Raw genomic sequence first — 18,172 nt, 5'->3', positions numbered from 1 at the left:
CACAAGTCTTTTATTGATAAAATAATGTCTAATTTTCTCACAGTTCTTTTATTGATAAAATAATGTCAAGCAACCGATGTTAACATACTATTTTTGATATCTTTGAAAACATCACATTTCAAAATGAAATGTTTTACTCATTCTTCTCAAGCTTTTTTAGGTCTTTTCTACAAACATGTTTAACATTGTAGTTGATGTGAGTTAGTTCTGAATTGAGCAATAAGAATCTTTGTTCTCTATCATATTTCAAAATGAAATGTTTTTACCGGTTCTTCCCAAGCTTCTTTAGGTCTTTTCAACAAACCTGTGGTTGATATGAATTAGTTCTTAATTGAGTAATAAGAATCTTTGCTCTCCATAGAATGGTAACACCAATGTACTCTTTTTGTTGGGATCACAAGTAGGGCTGAATTCTTGAACATAATACTTCTTTTTTCTACCCAACTCTTTTCCCCATATACACTTAAGAAACATCTCTATAATAAAACTCTTTAAATCCTTGCTATCTATGGAACATGCATTGAGTTAAATATTCCAGTTTCATTGTTATTTTGTCTCATCCATAATTTCTTCTTTTCACTCATTTAAAGCGATCTACCTTTTACCCTTTACTCAATTCTTTGACACATATTAAATATATATACATTTCATTTTAAAACTTAAACTGAACTCTTAACCAAAATATATATATATATATATATATCCAACTTAGACTGATTATTTATCTATATATATATATAATTGATTTTCAAATCTGACGCAATTAAAAAATTGTGAGTAGCGAATAGATCAATCAGTTTTCGAACATGATCTTAAAACATCCCTGTGGCACAGTGGCTGTTTGGTTTTGAATACTAGATTTAAACACGTTTGTTTTTAGATATTACATTTAAATACTCCTTGAACGATTTGTTTGTTGTTAAATATCAAATGGAAATAATTGTCCTTAAATATTACATTAAAATACCCAGGGAATGTTATGTTTGTTTTTAAAGTTATGTTTTTTTTTAAATTATGAAAAATTTTGTCATATTTTGGAAAAAAATTATAGGGATTTTTGTATTCAAACACTGTATCTACAAGAATTTTTGAATTTTTTTTACTCAAATTCCACCCAACCAACCACTTTTAACAGACAATTCCTCCACTTCTAACAGACAATTCCTCAACCTCAGTACAGGACTCCGAAAAACTCCGAAAAAAATCCTTCAAAGGTAAAGCCTTAATAATTCACCACCAGAGCCCCAAAAAAATGTTGACACAGAGAACAACTTCAAAAATGTTAGGGAAAGAATCATGTAAGACGAAAAAGAAAACAAAAGGATATATATTCTATTAACCACAGCCAAAGAGTACACTCACTAATCAAGACACTAAATGACCGCAATTATTTTCAAGCATCTGTACTTGAGAAAGCCCTAAATCACGAATTACAATGGCTCCCTTTGACTTGTCGTTTGCAGAAATCTCAATAGGTTTGGCATCGCCATTAGAGACAACTGTCGGTTTAATCTTTGGGGCATTCACAGTCAAAACACCGTTCTCCAGTTTTGTAGAGATGCCATCCGCATTCACATTAACCGGCAGCCGGAATTGCCTCATGAATCGTCCATTTCAACCGTTCCACACGGTGCCACTGGTCCGTTTCCTGCACATCTTCTTTGTGCCTTTCTCCGCTTATTCTCAGACTCCCATTGTCGACCAATTCAATCTTCAATTCTTCCTTCTTCAGCCCTGCACACATAAATTCAACGGGACCGACGGTTATTTAGCTAATAGAACGCAAATAGTTATGCGGAGGAATTAATGCGAATAAAAGGGTAACTTACCGGGCAAATCCGCCGTGAAAACATGAGCTTCGGGGGTTTCCTTACAGTCGAGTTTCGTGTTGGCAATGGCGTGCGCGTGCCGAGAGAAGGAAAGGTCGGGGAGTCCAACGCCCTGCCGTGGTCGAAGACGTCCCAGATTCGAGAAACAGGTACCCACAGATCGAACAGGTTGCGGTCCCAGGGATCCCACAGGCTTCCAGCCCTCGATCGACCAAAGAAAGGAGTCAAGGCCATTCTTTAAAGCTTTTTCTTACCGTAGAGTGACAAATCGGTCAAATCCGCAGAATTTAAAGTGTCGAAAGGAAAATCAAAGCAAGCACCGAACGCTGAACTAGCACAAAGTAGAGGGAAATCACCAATTCGATGACCAAGCGCAGAGAGAGGGAAATTTAAGGGATTGCGATGATGGTTCCAGAGACGCCCAGCAACAGTTGAAGCTTCCAGAACGGACTCTTCTGGGATCTTGATACAGAAAGAGAGGGAGTAGTCTACGTGCGCGCGGGTGACAATTCGAAATGCAACCGGAATAAGGAGCTCCCCGAACCTGCAATAGCTCATCAGAGTAGTTTGTCAGGGGATGTCAGGCCCCATTCTCTGCGATCCGAATTCGATTTTTTGTCAGGCCTTGGCAGGGAATGTCAGGATTGCCAGGGAGGGTGGCGGAGAAGCGGAGAAGGAGGGTGGCGGAGCTGAGGGAGGGTGGCGGAGAGGGGAGACATTCCCGGTGGCCGAAGCCGGATGATTTCCTATCGGTGACGGAAAACGGGCCATTCTACCGCCTAGGTAGACTACTCCTATATTTTATAATCGGGCTACTATTATCTTGCATATATTAACCATTTTCTTAGGAAACACCTTGGCTTTCCAAGGTGTCTACCACCAAATTGTGATGATGTTTGATATGAAAAAATAAACTACATCAAACTTAGCCAATTGGAGGCCTATTCTATGCACTATAGGGGAATGGGTATTCTTAGGTTTCTCTTTGGATTTAGAGTTATGTTGGACGATTATCATAGAATCACCATAAACCATTAAGCCTCCCATAACCCTAGGAATTTAGCATGATCATTGGTTGAAATTCCTATTCCCAAAAAAATTAATCTCTTTTACATCATCAAAGCTAAAGATAACCCCTCGAGCTCTTTCTTCCCCATAAATTCCTACCATATATTAATTAATTATTAATAATTCAATTAAAATTTTGAAATTCCTATTACAAAATAAATACATATGTCTACTTAAAAAGATAAGTATAATTATTGTGCTTAATTTTAGTCTTATGTTAAACCTAAATCAATACCATGATCTAATTAATATATGACATATCCAAAATAAAATAATATTTATACATAATATTCTTGTAATATGATATTTTATTGATTGTAATTGTTTTTTTGTTCGTTTGTCAAGTTGTTTGAGTTCATTAAGATTGACCTGTGGCTTGAGAAACCATAACCCACGGGCATCTAAGTCATCAAAATCAACCCAGGATCACACCCGGCCCAGGCCACACCAACCCTTAACATGACTAGATTTTTTCCCAAGATGTTTCCAACCCATGACCTTCACATCACAACGTGACTTAACAGTACACCCTTTCACCATTTATTCTACAACCCTAGGGATTATCGATTGTAATTGTTATATGATATGTAACAAAAGGTAATGCTCATGTAGAACAATATAATTATAACAATATGCTATTTTTCTATATGGCATATCAAAAAATAATAATGTACATACACATAACAATATATTTTTTATAATATCTTATTTTATTTCATTGTAATTGTTATATGGTTTTTTTTAAGGGTGGTTCACAGACACAGTGGTAGCTAGGTCCACACGAAAATCCAAGTAAATCAACCCGAAGGGATCTACTAGTCTGCCAAACTAGCAAGGCCTAACCCCAAGGGTGTCGAGGATATTTGACCACGTGACCTCAGGATAAGCGAGGTACTTAGCAACAAGAACTCGACCAATTGAGCTATCCCTTGGGGCTTGCAATTGTTATATGATATATGTAAACATAGAACCATAATTATAATAATATGATATTATGTGATGCATAAAACAAAGAATATAGTAATATGATTAATATTTATTATAGTAGTATGATTAATATTAATTGTAAAATTATAATGAAGTTAATGTGTAAATTAATTAATTTATAATATTATAATTAGCTTAGATTCATCTTAAATCTTAATCTACCAAGTGTCGAAATAAATTTGGTTAGGAGTTAAAGATGAACCTAACATTTATATTGCATTTCATAATGGATTTCCTCAAGCTTTTAAATAAGCTTCATCATAAGAAATAGCATGGGAAAACCATGATTGTGAGCCCAATAATCCATAACAATAAATGATTATTTATATTATTTTATTTTATTTTATTTTTCTACTTTTAGTTTATTTTTATTTAACCTACTCAAATGCTTATGTTTATATTACATGTGCAATTAGCTAATTATATTCTATATTACATTAAAATATAATTATAAGTTACCATTTATACCTTATTCAGTCTCATATACCTATTTTATAAACTTCACCTCTGTATAAGACAAGACAACACGGGTGACGAGGGTCTCTAAGAGATTCGTGGAGAAAGATTTAGGTGATTCAAGACAAATTCGTAACCAAAAATCTCAAGATCAAGTGAAATACCCCCTAGCCTATCCTCCTGATCAAAGTTGGCGTTTCCCCCTTTTGAAAGAAAAACTATGTTTAAGTATCTAATGTATAAGAAGAAGACTTACAACATGGAATCCAAGAGGCTTCCCAAAATTTCTTCTAACCTTAGTCAAAACCCCCACCTCCCCGTCAAACGAGGGTGGCATAAGGAGGCCGAGTCTTAGCTCAAGCATTGGGGGATAAATGAGAAGATCATCCTCAGACGAAAGCATAGTGTCAAAGATACTATTAGCTCCAAATTTAAAGATAAGCTATGGGATGATAAGAAGCTTGAGTGTAAAAGGAAACTAAGATATTATAAGGAGGTGGTTAATCCCACCCTTGATAGCAAAATTATCTTTTTGTTTTGAACAACTCTAAGAAAAAAATGAACATTGTTAGGATAAGAACTAATTATCATGAGCTTCTAAGTGAAATGGGACAATATTTTGTAGAATTTTGTAGAATTTTTCCTACAAATCAGCTAGCTTTGATACCATGTAGAACTTTTTTTACAAATCAGCTAGCTTTGATACCATGTAGAAATTTCCCACCCGTAGATCAACTTGGTAATGCAATGTACTAAAGCAAAAAACTTGATCTACTTCTACAAACAATTTAGCGGAAGCTTAATCAACCATGAGCAACATTAATAAGAACACATATAACTGATAAGAAGGAATCAATCACACATAACATAGAAGAATTTACCCGGGGAAAGCACGTGCCTAAAACCCCATCTGTGTATTATCATACAAGTGGAAATATAGTCTAGATTACACAAAGCCTTAGCTCGGAAGCTATCCAGCTCTCAGTACGATCCCTTAGCTGCTCATAGACAATCAAAGGCTTCTCACAAACCTTCTCCTATGCCCTCCAAGCCTCCTATTTCCTTGTGCAGTTTCCTCGAGGTCCAGTGTTGCCACCTGTGTGAATTGGCCTCTTCACACACTCACTAAGCTCTGATCTAACTGCACAAAATTGAAGGAGATAAATCCTCATCATGGATGAGCTTCCTTTATAGGAAAAATATTCATCCAACTGATAGTACATTGCCCCTTCTCTGATCTCAACTAGGTCTCTGTCTGAACTAAAATGCATGAGTTATTTAAGCTATAATATTCAGTTATCTGAAAATACCAGTTGTTACATGTATGCAAGCATTAACAAACCGAATCTCATTATTTTAACAACTTGTTAAATTAATCTAACTGGACTTGAATCAGTTAACTGAGCCAACTAATTACAACTCATAATTACAACTCATCCTCATCCTTTAACTGATGGATAAATTCATCAATTAATAGATAAACTGTTGCATGTCCGCACATATACTTCAAGTTTGCTTTTCCTTAACTAATTAAATCATGGAGAATTAATTAATCAATATTCCAAACTGTTGGTAAGACCAAATTCGAATTTACTTCCTATAGATAGACCAGGGATTGCTATAAATAGGAAGGGACTTAGAAATTCTGTTTTTAGAAGATGTTACCTTTAGCAGTTTCACCTCTCATCCAAGGTGGCCAAAATGCTCATTGGCCAAACTGCTACTTTTAGAAGTGCTATTTTTTGCAGTTCTATTTCTAGCAATTTCTAAATTTAGCATTTCTTGTTGCACACTTTTCAACACTCCTGCTCAACAAGAAATGCTTCCTCTCGAACCCGATCCTGTAACTATGGAATGTTCTGCATGCAACACATCTACCAAGTGTTGTTGCTCCAGTAACACTCGGAACAAAAAAACCCCCAACTGACCACTCTGTTGGGCTAGAAACATACTCTGATGTTGAAGCTCTACCTACTACTGACAAGTGCTCCCTCTCTGACCTCTGCGCTACTGCAACACCTCCATGCATCTCTCACTATTGCACCCTTCTTTGTGCAACACACTTGTGCCTCTCGCATTGCTACAGCCTACATGCTCTGCACTGTCCTGAGATTCCCTGCACTGTAGCTCTCCCTGCCGCTCCATCCACATATGTCTCTACCTAATCAGTGAGTTCCTACTACTCCACATTGGGGCTCCCGTAGCAAGGTCTCATCTAAGAGGTTGGGTACCTCAAGGATCCTGCCCCTCCTCCTTGGGACGATCACTCCACATCGCCCCACCTCCTACCTAGAGGTATGGTTGAATGTGATCCCTCTGCCCACCTGGCTCGAAGTTTCCCCCTATTGAAGGTCTCTGCATGAGTAGATGTCTCTACTTGATTTCCTCTCAACTTCCTCCATTGTGACTGCTCCACAACCTCTTGAAGCTGTTGCACCAATCGTGGCTCCTCCATTATTGTCTGAGACTTTTTTTGGCACTGCATGTTGAGTGGTAATATACTCTCCCTCTCAACCACCAAGTCTCTAACCTTTGCCTTGCTCCTCAAGGCTTTGCATGCATCTTGTACCTCAAGTTCATAGAGGTTCTTGGCTAGCACACCAATCTATTTCCACTTTCCCGTCATCATGAAATTTTCTAGAAAAAGAGTTGATTTTAAATCAGCGATATCTCCCTCATCCGAACTCCGATTCAGCCGATTTTTTTTTTTGATTTTGGGTATTTTTCCGCAAGGAATCCAAATCTACTATTTATTTCTGAAAATTTTGTACAAAATTTTTCAGATTTTCTCTGCAAACTCTCGGCCCAAAACTCAAAACTTTGAAATCTCCTCTTAGTATAAAGTTCTCTCCTTGATCACCTGTGCTCCAATACCATGTAGAATTTTGTAGAATTTTTCCTACAAATCAGCTAGTTTTGATACCATGTAGAACTCTTTCTACAAATCAACTAGCTCTGATACCATGTAGAAATTTCCCACCTGTAGATCAACTTGGTAATGCAATGTACTAAAGCAAAACACTTGATCTACTTCTACAAACAATTTAGTGGAAGCTTAATCAAGCACGAGCAACATCAATAAGAACACATATAGCTGATAAGAAGGAATCAATCACACATAACACAAAAGAATTTACCTGGGGAAAGCACCTGCCTAAAACCCCATCTCTGTATTATCATGCAAGTGGAAATATAGTCTAGATTACACAAAGACTTAGCTCGGAAGCTATCCAACTCTCAGTACAATTCCTCTGCTGCTCATAGACAGTCAAAGGCTTCTCACAAACCTTCTCCTCTGCCCTCCAAACCTCCTATTTCCTTGTGTAGTTTCTTTGAGGTCTAGTGCTGCCACCTGTGTGAATTGGCCTATTCACACACTCACTAACCTCTGATCTAACTGCACAAACTTGAAAGAGATAAATCCTCATCATGGATGAGCTTTCTTTATAGGAAAAATATTCATCCAACTGATAGTACATTGCCCCTTCTCTGATCTCAACTGGGTCTCTGTCTGAACTGACATGCATGAGTTCTTTAAGCTATAATATTCAGTTATCTGAAAATACCAGTTGTTACATGCATGCAAGCATTAACACACTGAATCTCATTAATTTAACAACTTGTTAAATTAATCTAACTGGACTTGACTCAGTTAACTGAGCCAACTAATTACAACTCATAATTACAACTCATTCTCATCCTTTAACTGATGGATAAATTCATCTATTAATAGATAAACTATTGCATGTCCTCACATAGACTTCAAGTTTGATTTTCCTTAATTAATTAACTCATGAAAAATTAATTAATTAATATTCTAAACTGCTGGTAAGACCAAATTCGAATTTACTTCCTATAGATTGACCAGGGACTGCTATAAATAGGAAGGGACCTAGAAATGCTATTTTTAGAAGATGCTAGTTTTAGCAGTTATATTTTTAGCAATTTCTAAATTTAGCATTTCTTGTTGCACACTTTTCAACATATTTTACTCCCAAGTCTCTCTCTTAGGATAGAATTTGTGAGCTTTTCGATATGAAGAGGTTGGCGATATGAAGATGTGAGATTTGTGATATGAAGAGGGCGGATCAACTCTCATTTCTCTAACATCTGCCACTTTCAATCTTCTTGAATTGTTAAGTCAACCAAACTGTAGTAATCTTGGAGGGCTTCCTTCCCTTCTTTTTTATTATAGAAATAAGGTTTTGAAGAATTACAATTCCATTTTTCTATTTTTTTCTTCATAAAATTTTATAGCATTAGTCTTAATAAAAATTAATCATTATCATCACTATATAAAACAACTCAAATTGTAATTATCATGGTTATTCCCTAGAAAAATAATATATTCGCAACCAAGTCAATGCCATATTAAAATAATAACATTCCAAACATAAAAATAACTAAATAATACCATAAACATAATTACCACACGAAAAATACACACCATGTTTATACATGAAAATATGTTTAATCACAATTAAGTGCAGCCAAAGCTAGACTAAATATTAATCACAACTAAGTCAATAGCAAATCACGATCAAATCAATTTAAAATATAATTTCCATATCAAGTCAATCCCCATACACAATTAATTTTGTATCACGTATACAAAACATAATATTTAGATATAAAGATATTATAAAATTACAACGAATTGAACACCAAATAATAACTAAAGAAATACTAAATATTAATTATATAAGTAGGTGTGTATTAAATACAATTACTATACGACAGATATTAAAAAAAATAACATTAACCAAGTCGATGCCCAAGCATCATTGCTAATGTCACAAATACGAGAAACGATGTTGATGCATAAAATATAATTAATTGTTTTGGCCAATTTCCTAAGCTGCTTTTAATCTGATCTGAACAACATCATCTGGCTTTCATTTTTATATGTCTTATGTGGGGCAAGAGACACGCAGCTTGTGATGTTTTGTTTGTGGCAAGAGACACACAGCTTGCATTTTTCATATATATTTTATGTATGGCAAGAAGCACACAGGTTTATACTGTTGTACCTTCAAGAACACGTACCTATCAAGTCACTGATCACTGATTGTGCCAACATGTAACGCATTATAAGTACGTATCACTTCATAGAAACACATGCAGATCTTACTTCGCTCGCTGCGCCCATCTCCTTAATTCCTCATGTGCTGATACATCACCATATCCAGCTTATTTGTATTCTTCATTGGACACACATAATTTATCAGGGGCTATAGTTGTTATTTGTGCACTGTGGTGTTCCTCCTCTTGGCATCTTCTTGGGCAGTGGGTGCATGTTATTCATTTTCAACTGTGGGATTCGAGGCGGAGGACCTCCTTTCTAAAGAGAAAGTTTTAAAACTATTTGAATCACGGCAGAGCAGATATGGCAAGCTTTACCATAGCTGGCACGAGACATCCAAGAGGTTGGGAATCTTCAGGAGTAATCTGGAGTACATTAATGCTCATAGCAGAAACAGAAGAAGCAGCAGGAAGGGTTCGGGCCACTCGTAGGGTTTCAATAAGTTCGCCGACCTGACCAACTTAATGAGATAACAGTGATAAAGCATCTCACGGGACTTAGACCTGACTGCGACGCTGCAACTATTTTCAACTTTTTTTTATCGGTTGAAAAACATAATAACATTTTCAGTTATGGGGTTTATTGTACTGGTTGAAAAACAAAATAACATTTTCATTTATGGGGTTTATATGAGATCATTAGGTAGGGTTTAGTGTTTATTAACTTTATCTTGGAAGAAAGATTGAGACTCAGGTATTCTTATGTCAATTGTAAATTTAAACATCCTATAAATATGGAGTAAAGTCCAATATCCGATAAACATGGAGTGAAGTAATGTCAACTGGAGTAATGTCAATCGTTGATTTTGCTTTATATTGATAGGATGTTTAAATTTGCAATCAACATAATTAAATGTTTAGTAACACTTTTTTATTATTATGTGGGTTGGCTCTTTTATGTATATAACATTATTTAAGATATATTATAAGTTTTTAGATTAAGTTTTATAATGTTTAGTTTTTAGGTGGGGAAAGAATTTTTATATATTATGTGGGTCGGTTTATAAATATATTTGTTTTTATTTTATATATATATATATTTGGTCGTAATTTTTAGAGTGTTAAATTTATTTATTTATTTATTAAAAAAAAATAGTTTAACTAATAGACTACTCTAGATTTATTTTAATTTTGGTTCTAGCAAGTGTCTAAAGGGATCAAATCTCTTGAGGTAGATTTTTCTTTTAGAATGAAAAGGGATTTGGTTCTTCTTGGTGTTTGGTAGATCTAGAGTTAGATAGATCTATGCTACTTTAATTATTAACCTTTGGATAAACTACATTAGAGAACAAAACTATGAGAAAGATAACCTCTGGCACAACAATCAATACACAATGGATTTTATTTAGAATCAAACCATACAATTTCTTATTGTTGGCACTTCATTTTTACAAATGAAGCAGTTAATTTTATTTTTTCCTTTTTTTTGGTTTAAAATATACTTTTCAATACATAAATAAATATAATGCTTTAAAAAACCACTCAAACATGTGATCTTTACAAATTAAACCACTAAAAATCTATAACCAAAAATTATATATTTAAATATAAATAAAAAAAACAAAACATAAAATAATCCAATTATATTTATAATAGTTTAGAAATTACCTATATATTAAATGTTACAATTAATTTTCATTTACAATTTTTTAGATTATTTTAAAAAATATTGATTTTTTATTTAATTATCAAAGTAAAAAATTGTAGAAACAAGTATTTCTCTTATTTGGCTTTTAAGTTTATTATTTATCCATCAAATAAATTTATCCATTCATTTACAATATTTTATTTGATGTAAATAATTTATGAAACATTATCTAGAATATTATTAATTAACTCTTTATTTGAAATTTTAAAATTATTTTTTATAAGGTTGAATTTTGTTTAATATTATTAAGATTATATAAATATTTATAATTTTTTTATATTTAATTTAAATTTTATTTTATTTTATAAGTAAACATTGTGATGTTTACGGAGTCGATTATGGGGTTTTGTGTTTATGGGGTCTTGTATAAATGGTTGTCTTGTATAAATGGTGGTGATTGGTTGCTCTGTTATAGCACTCCTTGATTTGAAGTCACCACATTCCTTGATGTGAAGTCATCACACTCCTTGATGTGAAGTCACCTCGTGCTCTGTTAAGGCACGTCTTGATGTGATGTCACTAGTTCAATTCGCCCCGGGGTGATATATTGGACATAATGAAGATGTAGTCGTGCCAAACTTACAAAAAAATGTAAGTATTATGGTAATGAAATATATATGTGCATTTAATTTTATTTAAATTATACTTAAAATCCATCCTAATTATTTATTTATGTATAATCTCATTTTATTTATATTATTTTAGTTATTTTGGCAAATGTTTTTACATTATAACTTTATCATTATTAATATTATTATTATTTATTTTAATAAATTTATTTTATATTTTTACAATTTTTTCCTATAATTTGTTTTATTTTTAATAAACAAATTAAAAAAATAAATACATTATAGATAATATTTATTTTATTTGTTTTTATATATTTATTTTAAAATTTTATTATAAATATCTAGTAATTTGCTTAAAAATAAGTTTGATTAATAAATTAGATAGTAGAATGTTTATAAAAATATTCAATTTAGTAAGTAACAATTGCAAAAATCATATATATATATATATATATAATTAATATTGCTTTATTGATTTTTCTACAGGAAGTTGTTGGGCATTCTCATCTACACGAGCAATAGAAGGAATTAATGCAATAGCAAGTGGAGAACTTATTAGCTTGTCTGAACAAGAATTGATTGATTGTGTTTCAACCAATTATGGATGCAAAGGAGGTTACATGACTAATGTATTTGAATGGGTGATACAAACGGATGGCATTGCAACAGAGAAAAATTACCCATACACTAGTACTAATGGCAATAATGGTGCTTGCAACATTTCAAAGGTATGCTAATAAAATTTGTCTATATTATAGGTATACAAAATTTGCATTCTTAATTGGAATTCTATTATTTAGATCTCAAATTTTTGTTAACTGAATTGTTATAGACATAAGCTTTTAAATATATAATTACTAAATTTCTTTGCACAAGTAGTTGTGAACTTCATTTTACTTTATTTTATTAGATTGTGTTAGAGAGACACACACTCATAAATATATATTATTGGAAAATGAATAGTAATTTTGTTCCTTCTTTGAAATAGTTATAAACCTACATTATTCACATGCTTGGTTAAGCATTAAGTGTTAACTACAATCATATGATACATTCCAAATACTTAGAAGAAAAGAAAAAGTATGAATATTATGGTGCCTTTTCTCAACTTTATCAAATCTAATATGTCAAACAAAAAAATAAATCCTAGTTACCAACTCAAGGAATGGATATCATTTCCATGTTCTAAATGAAATTGATGAAAAATATTAATAAAGAATAAATTTTAATAAAAGATAATGAAAAACTTGGAGAAAACATGTCTTTCTATCAACATTATTTTTAGCAACCTTATTAGCCATTAAAAGTCACAAGAAGAAATGGGAGTTGGGTCCTTGACACTCAAGATAAGAGATGAAGTAGTATCAGATTCACATAGTACATTCCCTTCTACATGGGCTAGCCTTGTGTCAATATTATGCATGGAGAAGCATTGGTTCCTCAAAATCCTTTTGATAACCTTGAGCTAGATGAACCTATTGTACCTTTCGGCTTGTTTATCCTTCAATACTAGAAAAAGCAAAGTCTTCATCTGCTAGTGAAGTACCAAATAATTTAGGTATTTCTTTTTCCATCCTCTAGTGTGGCCATGGTCCAAAACCTAGTGAGAGACCTCCTCTATTATCTCAAAATATTAGTGGGATTGCCTCTCAGCTCCCACATGGGTTTCCAATTTCCTTATCTCACATAATGTTTGAAGGGGCATTGCATTAAAATATGTTGTTGTTGAGTCTTCAGGGAAAATTTCAGCCCTATGATTCCCCTACACACTACCACCATTGTCACCTCTCCTGCATTCCATAAGTTTCATAGGATGCATGGAAAGAACAAGGTGTTTAGTTCTATGTAAATTACAATAATAAACCATGGCCACGACCTAGCTAGAACAATCCCCTAACAGAATGCAAAAAACATGCAAATTAACGAGATGACCTATTCCATCACTATACAAGAGATGCTAGAATAAACCAATGGAGGAACCACAACACTCAAGCACCCAAATATGGTTAACCGCATCCCCCCTTCTAACCCAATCAAAATTTGGGATTCATAATGAGAGAGAGCCACAAATAACCCTAGATATAAGACATTACAAGATTAAACTTAACTAAATTAAATGATGAGGGAAACAATTTATAAATCAACTTAGACTTGCCAAACATTAGAGAAACAAACGTTGATGAGAACTCACCACTGCCTTTTGAAAATAAGATAAGCTAGACCAAAGGCTATAATTGAATATAATTTCCCCAAACTGTAGCATGACAGGAACCCCTAATATATTGACCAAGTAGAAACTAACATAATAGAAAAGAGTAGCAAGTAGACAAAGAAAAACCAGGAGGAAAATAACCCGATCCACTTTGCATGTGTTACTCATATGTGACCTTCACCGACTACCTCTAACAAACTCTAGATCTCTTTGCAAGTTCTCTCACTAATAGAGTATCCCCTCCCACCTCCACTTCACTAGCACCAAATGATACACAAGTCTCACTGAATTAGAACGAGACACCGAAAATGGTAGCCTTCTTACTACACACGAGTTTAGAAATTCCACTAGCAACAGGGAGGTCGTCCCGTCAACCTAAACTCTACCCAAAATATCCACCCAAATCACTATCAATAAGGCGACTTCCCACCATCCTTCATGAAAATAAATAGCCATCCTTCTGACTACATGCAATTGCGTGCTGGGGCCAAGTTGCACCCATTTTGATTTAACGTGCATCATATCGGTATGGTGGTGGGATTGACCCCCAAGACCCCCTTTTGAAGTATGTGCTCCTTCCCATTAGAGAGTCTTATCACTGTACAATTTGGAATGGGTCTACCCAACTAACATGTTCCAGTATTGGCCACCTCATTTTTAAATAGATATCTCAATCCTAGCACCCTAGGTTAACCATGGAATATGCTCCTTTAATCCTCAATATTCTTGAATACATGACTATAACGGAGTATATTTGAAGTATCATCTCCATGATGCATTCTATTGATAGTTACAGTCATTGGATTTTGGCTAATTTGGAGGGAAATATTTCATAGATTAATTTTTGAGTGGTTGATATAACCAGATTTGAATCATCATATATTTGTAGTATTTGACAACCTTTTGTAACAAGTATTTGGAGGCCTTTCTACAATCCCTATAACTCTATAATTTTGTTGTTGGTATCCCCACAACTCTGGGAACAAATTCCTAAGGTATTATTATTAAAATCCTTGAAAATACACAACAAACTTCGCAACTCTAGGATTATCCTTCAAGGCTCCATCAAAATTTGATTTAATGAAACCTGATGGGGGGTGATGTGTCCCATCAATCAATAAATTTTGCAGATTAATATGCCATCCTCCTCCCTTAAAAATATCCTTCTCTTGCATTAATTCACATTTTTCATTATATTATGGTAAGTAAGAGGAGTAAAAGGTGTTTTGTCACCGTATCTAGCCTAATGTGGTTTAATTGTAGGAAAATGAAGCATTTTTTAGGCTATTACTATGCAGGTGTTTAATTCAAACAACTAGGAGATAATATAATAGGTTTTCCCACCTCCTTAACTCCCTAAACTCAGTGTAGGATGACCATATCCTCTCTCACCAATTAGAGTTCATTGACAGTCAAGTAACTCCTATTCCAAATGAAGATCAAGAAGCACAACATCCACCATTTTCGAGATCAAGGAGGGAACCATTCCTAATTTCAAGGGATATTATTTAGTTTCCTTTTTGTATGAATAAACTAGGAGAAGAGCTAATTAGGATTTTTTTTTTTTGTTTAGCTGGGTGTAGTTATTGAGCTCCAAGATTGACATTGTTATTTTCCACTTTGATGTGATGCATTAGACTTGTAGTTTTTGATAATGAGAGTTTGGATTTCAAGTTGCATATGATTTAGCTTTAGAGGGCTGAGACCCTTCTGTTTGGGCCCAACCCAGAGGCTTTGGTCCCTCTTGTTGTACTTTTGTCTCTTCTCGAGTCCAAGCAGTTCATAGTTTATTTCATTGTAGTAGGAATTAAACTATAAAATCATGTGGTTCAAACCTCTACATCACCTCTCTTGTGGGAGAATGAGTGGAAGGATACACAACCACAACCCAAAAATATTGTGTTTATTATTTCTTGGAAATAGATTAGTGTTAGTTGTCATGTTTTAAGTCTTCTTTTTGTAGCTTAGAAGTTACTTGAGTGATTAGATTAGTGGTATTGCATGAAGTAGATGTTACTTAAATTCAACTCACCTTTTCCATCATAAGTTATTTAATTTTTTAATGATAAATGGATGCATGCATGTGATTGATTGCAGGGTTGGTTGATCTACAGGGAAGGGAACCTTCATCACTTCCATCCTAAGCTATCTCATCTTCTCCTTCCACTTCCAAACTCTGTGACAAAACCCTTTTTTACAAGCCATTCTGCCTAGGTCACCGAGAGCACTCATCCTAGGCTTATCTTAGTTGTCATGTTTTAAGTCTTCTTTTTGTAGCTTAGAAGTTACTTGAGTGATTAGATTAGTGGTATTGCATGAAGTAGATGTTACTTAAATTCAACTCACTTTTTCCATCATAAGTTATTTAATTTTTTAATGATAAATGGATGCATGCATGTGAATGATTGCATGGTTGGTTGATCTACAGGGAAGGGCACCTTCATCACTTCCATCCTAAGCTATCTCATCTTCTCCTTCCACTTCCAAACTCTGTGACAAAACCCTTATTTACAAACCATTCTGCCTAGGTCACCGAGAGCACTCATCCTAGTTCAAGATAAGCCTATGAGATGTCCTGAGCTTGGATAGGTTCTCATATCAACCTCATTTAATTTCCTTCAACTACTATACACCTCTCCATATCCTTGAGACAAAGTTGTTACCTTCAAAAATGACTCAGATGCCCTCTTGTAGCATTACATGCCTCTTATAGCAGCGTTTTCCTTCAACAATTTCAACCTCCACTGCAAGTTTGACTTATCATAGATGCATAATGACCCTTAGCTATGATAACATGATTAGGGAAAGTTCCTAAGACACTCCAAACCTTCCCTTTCTTCACTAAAAAAATAGAGTAGAGTAAGTCTCTTTATTATGTAAGGAGGTGTTGTGCTCTACAACAACCCCCCATTTCATATCATATTTACTTATAAATATTAACGTATGAAATGGGTCCCTTTAAAATTTAATTGGTATCAATTCTTTTATTGCTCAAGAGAGGTCCGATAATCAAATGAATTCATTTCATAAAACCCTTTTTGAAAAGACCCAAAAAAGAAATAAGGCAAATCTTTGTCATTGCGATAAAGCGATCGCGAGATCGCATATCGCAATGACATAAGAAATGTAAATAAGCGGCACATTGATTACCCCCGATGCGATATCGCAATCGGCGATCGGCAACACTTCATACACACATAACATAAGCCCCGATGCGACGCGATATTGGCGATCGGGTATCGGCGATACTTCATATGCGGTCAAAGCAGTTTAAGTCATTTACTCCGATCCGATGCGATTGCGCAATCGACAGTCGGGAACATCCCATGCACATTAATAAGGCGCTTAGGTCTTACCCCCGATGCGATGCGATATCGGCTATCGGGAAATCGACAATTCACTCTAAAGGCACCTTGTCATATTTCTTCGCGCTAATCCGATGCGACGTCGCAATCGGCGTTTGGAGGATCCTATGCTTATGATTATATAATGCCCATTCTCCCCATGCGATGCGATATCGCTATCGACGATCGAAATTTCAAAAGGTATAGCTTGAAGATCTAAAGTGTTATTGATTTCCGATCAATAAAGCGCGGATTTCGAAAAAGCCGTTAAATGGAGGGATAAGGTGATGTATTCATATTTAAAGTTTTGCCCCTTCGATTAACGATCACCTGCGCTCAACCGCCAAAATATCCATTGCACGCTTAAGAGAGTCATTCAACCGGATAATGGTGTAATAAGCATTTAAGGAGTAGCAAGCCTTAAACGACCATTTAATATATCTGTAATATCTGCTCATTGATTGGATCGGCAGCCATTTTTGAGAATTAATCTCTCAGCACGCTTCAATTGATATATATTTCCCACCATGAGTCCTCATTATTATATTTCTATGTTACGGTTTTTCTTGCCTTTGTGCAGAATTCATCCTCCAACACAAGCCTGAGCATGATGGGGAAGAAATCTAAGAAGACCGTGGGTTCCGCTGCTACATCAGTTGCAGGACAAGCTGCCACAGATAAAAAGAAGGGCTTAATATCGGACACTACATGCACGGGCCTTACTAGAGCTACATGGCAAGGCACATATAATTTGATTGAAGCCGAACAACCAGAGAAGGCAGTGACAGAAGCTACTGCAGATCCCACTCGCAAGTCTGATTCCACTCTTAAAGACTTAGCCGACTCTTTCCTTCACAGGATAGCGGCCAGAGAACAGATTCTCCCCTACACAGACGTCGTGCGATGGGGAATAGAGGAAATTCCAATCCTCGACAGAACCTTTTGCACCAGAGATGGGAGGATTTTTGGATCGTTCA

The 18,172-nt window shown here is 34.8% G+C and overlaps 2 pseudogenes; one reads left to right on the top strand and one right to left on the bottom strand.

Annotated features, from left to right (window-relative positions):
* Positions 1 to 1,365: 1,365 nt before the first annotated feature.
* LOC149162218 (17.6 kDa class I heat shock protein-like) lies at positions 1,366 to 2,279 on the bottom strand (annotated as a pseudogene).
* A 185-nt stretch (positions 2,280 to 2,464) lies between these two features.
* Positions 2,465 to 18,172, top strand: part of LOC149162217 (zingipain-2-like) — an 82,046-nt pseudogene continuing 66,338 nt past the window's right edge.

Source organism: Pinus tabuliformis, chromosome 5_2 (genome assembly GCF_031772625.1).
Source record: "Pinus tabuliformis cultivar Carrire ecotype Pingquan chromosome 5_2, CPIR1, whole genome shotgun sequence".
NCBI classification, from domain to species: Eukaryota; Viridiplantae; Streptophyta; class Pinopsida; order Pinales; family Pinaceae; genus Pinus; species Pinus tabuliformis.
The sequence above is the reverse complement of the archived record's forward strand: the minus strand, read 5'-3'. Positions and strand labels throughout refer to the sequence as shown.